A 5,776-nucleotide genomic window follows, 5' to 3' on the forward strand; every position below is an offset into this window, starting at 1 on the left:
ACAAAGAAGCATTAGGCTGAAATACTTAAGTTAAGTACAACATTGTACTTAACTACTGTACTTGAGTAAATGCACTTAGTTACTTTACGCCATTGCTTTCGAACAAGCCTTTCTTCAATCCTTTTTGTGTCATTAAATTAAAATGATTTTGTCCCCATCTATTTCTTTAAGGAGAATATCCTATAAAGGCCGGCGAACAGGAGGAATGATGGAAGTAAAATATCGGTGAGTCACATCTTTTAGTCGTTATTATGAGTTTGCATAATTGAGAATTTGAATCACAACAACAACAAACTTTCTTTCTTACTTGAATCTTGAAATAAAGAGTGCACAATTCTTTCTACATCATGATTAAAAACATTTGTTTATTTAATTTCAGACAAGGGATATTTACTGGAGACAGTATCGCTGATTTTACGTTGTTTTTAAGTTGTGACCACTTGGGGATTTTGTCAATTGTTGTCGCCTTCTCTGTTGATTATACTTCTGATGGAGATGTCTTGTTTAAGGATTCCTAAAACACTGTTTGATTTGCTGATTGGACATAATATGTGACCTGCTCTATCGAAATCAGTCGCATTGACCCGAAGACACATTTTGAGTTGTATACACTGCTGGAAAGAGGATATTCCTAGCTTTCTAATGATATCAGGATTGTTTTTGTACTCCAAATATTAAGCAAAATATGTCACATTATATAATGACTGTCACCGAGTCATCATTTTGAGAGAAAGGCCTTCAAAGTTTTCTCTTCTCTGGAATCCATCGATCTGATTGATTATTAGCGGAGCAAATTATCAAAATACTATGGAGGGAAGATATTTTCGTTTGGATTACTGGTCTGGGGGGAGCTCGCGAGTTTGTGTGTGTATACGTGTGTGTTTGTGTAATTTTGCGTTTGTGTGTATTGCGTTTGTTTCCCGGGGAAAACCCCCACGAGAAACACCGGCTGTTGTTATGCCTGCTGTGACGTTAAATTACTCCGTTCTCCACTTGTAATTATGCCGTTACAAGCTTCAAAGCTGTATTTATCATCTGAATTTGCCGAAACAAGTTTAATATTCTGAAAGCCAAGACTTTGTTTAATGGAAATCAGATGAAAACAAACTGTAACGGACCCTGCCGTGTTATTTATGATTACTCTACACTTACATTCATAATGTCAGCCGGAGGGAGGGGGGGTAAAAGTTTTATATTGTTTTTTACGCAAATCCACGTTTATTTTTAAATGAGCCGTTGCGACTTCCTACTGATTTCGATGGAGCGGGTCACATATTACACAGAGTGAGAGGGGGGCCTGAGGGCTCCTCCTTCCCCTCGCGCTCGCACTAAGTGCCGGGCCTGTAATCCGGGCTAATGAAGTGTGACAGAAGAGGGCTTGCTGACTTCCCGATTACTCCCTGTGGTAACGAGCTCAGGGGGAAGGAGTACAAACCGCACACAAAACAAACCCCTCTACACATCCATTCAACTTCTTGGCCCACTTTCCTTTCATAGGAGAAGAAGTGGACGAGAAGACATGGAAATCAGAATGTAGGTCTTCCAGCCAAAAAGAGAAAAAAATGTAGGGGGGTGATGAAGTAATGAGTCCTAAAACCCGAAACAGCCTCAGCATTTCATCACTTCTGATTCCCTTGTCTCAAAGTCAACGTTTTTTTTAAACTTGTTTGTGGCTAATGGCGCATCTCCACTACAGCGCGGAGCTCGCTTTAAACTTGCCATGTCCGGCCCGTTTTTGGTTGCGTAGTTCCGGCTAGCGGGTACCATTTCACAGTTTTTCTGGCGCCATAAAATCGAGGTTCTTAGCGGGCCAACAACCAGGCTGAGTCGGGCTGAGTATGCTCAACCCAGTCTCACGGCATTTCGTGTTATAGTCACAAAATTAATTTAATCTATTGATTCGTGTTGACCAACACGATTTTTGCATTTTTTTCGTGTCACACAGAACGATTTTAAAAGCAATGTATTTCTATTGGTAGTATGTTTCGTGTCTGCTCCACGTCTTTTTGTCCGGTCGGGTCTTGGAAGACCAGAAGCTGTGTGGTTCATTAAAACATGTTCTTATTCAATATCTTACCCTAAGCCTAACCCTATCCCTTTTATTTTAAATTGTATAATGTCGGAGTTTTTTTTGCTGTTCGCAAGGAAAATAAATGGGGCTCAGAGCCTCAGAATCCTGAAATCTGTATTTTTTTTTTATCCGTTTTTCCTTCTAGTTTGTTATTATTTACATTGCTTTTAAAATCGTTCTGTGTGACACGAAAAAAATTGCGAAATCGTGTTGGTGAACACAAATCAATAGATTAATTTCGTGACTATAACACGAAATGCCGTGAGACTGTGTTGGTATGCTAAACTAGAGAGAGAATCGCTGTACAACTACAACAAAATGAACATATTTGACCGTGATTTAATTGTAATACACGTTTCAAAATGATGCCGAAGTAACAACATACTGATACCGGTTAGTAAAAACCATGAATTAATGCTTTGACAAGTCTGCAGATAGACGGCAGGCGAAAAACCCTTTTAAAATGCGTGTTTTCTAAATGGAGCTTGGCTAAGCTAACGTTGTATAGCTCCGACCGTCCAAACTCACAACAACGGCCTACAGACAGAAATAAACCAGCGACTGTATTCTCCATGACACAGGCAGTCTGTGGTTTGTACTTGTTTAACTTTTGTCTAGTTTCTGAACAGACATGAGGAGCTGTGAGCTTGTCTGATGTTGTTTTTCTGTGGTTCTCATTGAAGATGACGTCACGGCTCCGCCTACACTGCGTTACTATAGTTACTGCCCCAGTTCCTAAACTGTAATGGAAACGCAGCATAAAGTGAGTCAGTCCTAACAAGGCCTAACGAGGCCTAGCCATACCGAGCGAGGCAGAGCGAGGCCCTGTAGTGGAAATGCGCCATAAAAGCCTGAAATAAGGTCTGTGGTTAACACAAGCTGAAGAGATTTGCACGTTTTGTTCTCCGACACAAAATAAAAGTAAAAACTCCACTTATGAATCCCTGAAGCGCAGCCATGTGACTGTAATATAGTTTGTTTATAGAATTACGTTAGCTTCTTATTGCTGCCAGTTGCACTTATGGTTAAATCTAAAATGTGTGTTAATATGTGGAGATTATCCTGCTGTAGAAAACATGTTAACATAAACGTGCGTTGGCCCAAGCTTATTTTCTTCCAAATACGGAATCCAATAAGATTGCTTTTTGTCACGGGAACCATGACGATGCTAACCTCTGGGTTTGTCCTGCAAACACAAGTCATCACTGCACCCCTTTTTTTAGACTTGTTTTAACAAAGTGCATTGACATAAAATACATTATAAAGCTGTTCTAATTTACAAAAGGGAAACACACCAAATAAATATTTGAGAAATAATACCACATACGTATAGAAAAGCTGAACATCCTCAAATACAATATTTTGGGTATGTGTGGACGTTTTTTTTCTTTTTCTGTATACCTTTAAAATAATAAAGTTGCAATTGTTCTTCTTAAAAAAGGTTTAAGAAGAACAATCTAATAACCTGAGGGGGACTATGTAGCTTTCCAAGGTAGAACAGGTCAATGTTTTCCCATACGTTTTGTTCTAAGAAAAAATCCCTTCTATATTTGTATGTACAATAATTTTCTTCTTGTACATTAGCCGGATTGGAGTTAATCATAACATCAAATGAATAGATGTATTTCCTTTTATTTCCTTAATTCTTACAAGAAGGACTTTCAAATGCAGTAGCCTGATTTGGTTCCAAAACACAACAATAATAGCTGAAAGCCTGTTGACCCTGTATATGTCTGTGTGATCTGCAAATACATTATCTATTTTTGTTCTATTTAAGCACTAACACTTTCTCATTTAAATATTCAATTGGCTGAAAAACATCTAACTCATTTATCATGAAGAATGTAATTGTTTCCTTCTCTTCCATTGTGCTGTCTTTAAATGTGACCTGCAGGCTCCCATGTATTTAACAGTTTGACTGCCACATGAAAGCTTTAGCGCAAGTTCAATAAGGAAGACCTAACTCGAGTCACTCACACGTCACTCTATGGCTCCCTTCCCCCCTCATTAAATATGAGGGCGTCACGCCTCAGCAGCCAATCGCTGCACATGCTAAATGCCTTAAATACCTGCTCTTCCTCCCTGTCAGTTGTCATTGCAGATGATCACACGCAACCCGCCTCCACCCCTCTCGCCTCCCGTCTCCTTCAGGACAAAGCTAAACCTTCCTCCTTCAGACTGGTCTCACCTACTCATCACCACCACCAGTGTCTAGACCCCGGGGATTTCATCGGAGCGGTGCTTTCCCTCCTGAATGATTATCCTGCAAACTGGGGGCCTAATCGCCAAACACCATTACATTCTCCTGTTGTACTATCATGGCAATCATTTCATTCATATGACGTGTAAACAATAAATATGTAATTCTTACATCACGTCTCTCCGGTTTGAACTACTGCTGGGCAACAACAAGAACAAGAACAACAAGAACAACAATCACACCAAGGAAACATTAGAGGAGACTTTACACACCCTCAAATCATGTTTCATGAAGATGAGTTGTTTTATTCATTTATCAAATTAAGTCCCACTTCACAATCATACCCGTTAGTAATCATTGCATAATCCTCAAATGTGTTTTTTTAAAGTATTGGCTACAGAGGTGGGAAGTTACTAAGTACATTTACTCAAGTACTGTACTTAAGTACACGTTTGAGATACTTGTACTTTACTTGAGTATTTAAATTTGCTGCTACTTTATACTACTCTACTACAATTCAGAGGTAAATGGTAAATTACTTGACAGATGTGGATGAATGATGTGAAATATGATCAACCGTTAAATCAGACTTTAGTTCCACCTGGAGTAAATCCACCAGCTACCCTGCAGTACACAAAGTCATTCAAACTAGCTGCACCTTCACCAGCTTTGAGAACACTTTCATGATCAATCATTATAAAACATATCATATATATTATTCTGAAAGGGATCAATCTGCACAATGACTGTTGGTACTTTAAGTATATTTTGATGCAAATACTGTTGTACTTTTATTTGAGTAAAATGTTGAATGCAGGAGTTTTACTTGTAACAGTTACTGCACTCTGGTACTTCTACTTTTACTCAAGTACAATATTTGAGTACTTCTCCCACCTCAGATTGGCTGTTTAGGAGTTTCAAGAAATCATCAAAATAATTACTAATGAAAGCTTTTGGACATCTTTGGAATTACTGAAAAGGAAGTATCAATCAGCTTTTTGTAGGAGTTTGTGTCATGCTAATATATATTTATACACAACTGAATAACTGTGTGTATTTTCCCAAAGTTCAACAAGTGCTCCAGTCCAAGCTGTGTCCATGTTGTAGTTGTGTTTTTAGCTTCTTGCAGAGTTGTCTATTTACAGTGTCTTTTGTAAACGCTGCTCATGTTTCTTCAAATTGGTGAAGATGTTTCTTCATTTGCATGTGTTATGGCACATTTGTTTTGTTTTAGAAACTGCAGCACGTTTCTCCTAATGGAGTAAACATGTTGAATATGAATTTAACAACCTCTGTATTCCTCCTTTTTTCTCCGAAGGTTCGCACATTAAAGATTGACTACTTAATTTCACTATTACAGCAGTTTAGTGCAAACAAATGAAGATTAGGAAAGATAAAGAACAGTAATACAATTATTCAGTACTTAAATAATAATAACATAGTATTACAATAGTAACATTTTGAACAACATGTAATGCAAATGATACTGAGAAAAAAAATCCATA

Source organism: Gymnodraco acuticeps, unplaced genomic scaffold (assembly GCF_902827175.1).
Source record: "Gymnodraco acuticeps unplaced genomic scaffold, fGymAcu1.1, whole genome shotgun sequence".
Taxonomy (NCBI): domain Eukaryota; kingdom Metazoa; phylum Chordata; class Actinopteri; order Perciformes; family Bathydraconidae; genus Gymnodraco; species Gymnodraco acuticeps.